The sequence below is a fragment of the Alligator sinensis genome, unplaced genomic scaffold (genome assembly GCF_000455745.1).
Source record: "Alligator sinensis unplaced genomic scaffold, ASM45574v1 scaffold1819_1, whole genome shotgun sequence".
In the NCBI taxonomy this organism is placed as follows: domain Eukaryota; kingdom Metazoa; phylum Chordata; order Crocodylia; family Alligatoridae; genus Alligator; species Alligator sinensis.
The window spans coordinates 45986-47382 of NW_005843613.1; the positions used below are offsets into that span (position 1 = coordinate 45986).

Sequence of the window (1397 nt, forward strand, 5' to 3'; positions counted from 1 at the left end):
CGCCGTCCCCGTCCCGGGCCCCCAGCAGGTCTCCCTTGAGGCAGAAGCTGCGGGCGCACTCGGTGCACGCGTGCCGGCGCTGGCCCCGCCGCTTCTTGTGCGTCAGCAGGTTCCGCCGGTGCCGGAAGACCTTCCCGCAGGCCTGGCACACGTGGGCCTCCACGGGGTGCTCCGCCGGCTGGCACAGGTGAGTGCTCAGGGCTGCCGCGTCCTCAAAGCTCCTGCCGCACGCCCCGCAAATCAGGAGCTCCTTGCTCCCTGCTGCAGCCGGGCCCAGGGCCGAGGCACCATCGGGGAACGTCCGGAAGCCCCCGTCCAAAGCCGGGGGGGTCTGGGGCATGTCCCCGACCCAGCCCTGCTGCTTCATGTCACACCAGCTGGGGCAGAGCGGGGCGTAGTCGGGTGCAAGTTCCTGGGTGCTGCCGGGCACCAACAGCCAGCGCGGGCTGGGTTCCTCCTCCAGCAGCGTCTCCTTGCCGTGCTGGCCCCAGGCCTCTGTGGGGAGACCAACAAGAAATCAGGCCAGGGAAGGGAGTAGGGAAGGACTCCAGAGGCAGGAGCACCTCTGAGCCCAGGGAGAGCGGAGACCAGCTGTGCCAGCAGCGTGGCAGAGAGCCGACACATGCAGCACTGCACCCTGCACCGCCCCGGGAAACTCTATCTGCTGCAAAGGGGGCCGGTGCCAGCCGTGCCCACCCACAGCCCCCCACGCCCTGCCAATCACGGCTCCACCCAGCTGCTGCCGTCTTGCCCCTGAACAGGTGGCAGGGAGGGGGAAGCGGCATCACTCACCCACGCCAGGGGCCTCCGGGATGCCCCCGTCCTGCTCCCCTTGGGGAGCCCCGACGTGAGGCTCTTCCCCTCGTTCTATCTGACATATGACCTCAGGTTTGGGGCCCGCCGAGCCTGCGCACGGGGAGAGAATCGTAGTGAGTCCCCGAGCACTGGGAACGGGTGGCTTGCGAGCCACCGAGGGCTGCTGGCACCTGGGAGCAGGCTACAAAAGAGCCTCCACGCAGGGCCCCGGGGTGAATGCTGCCCCGGGGTGCTGCGTGCCCACCGGAGCCGTCGTAATGCACGTGCGTAGGGAACGTGGCCCCTCGGGCAAGCCGCGGCCAAAGGCACCGTGCAGATGCCGCATGCCCAGGCGTGCACCAAGCGAGATGCAGGCCCGGCGCACCAAGAATCCACTTTCCCACGGACTCTGCCTGGGTGCAGAGACCTGCGCGCCAGGGTCGCCCACACCCAGCGGCCCCCGCGTGTCCGCTGGAGGAGGGAGGGGGCCCGGTGCAACCCCAGCACCCGGCTCACACCGTCCTCACCCAGCGAGGCCACCAGCTCATAGTTGTCCATCATCACATCGCGGTACAGCTCCTGCTGCCATGCCGCCAGCTCTG

The 1397-nt window shown here is 69.2% G+C and overlaps 1 pseudogene; it reads right to left on the reverse strand.

The window, feature by feature from the left end:
* LOC112548840 overlaps nucleotides 1–1397 on the reverse strand; it is a 4385-nt pseudogene that overhangs the window by 1949 nt on the left and 1039 nt on the right.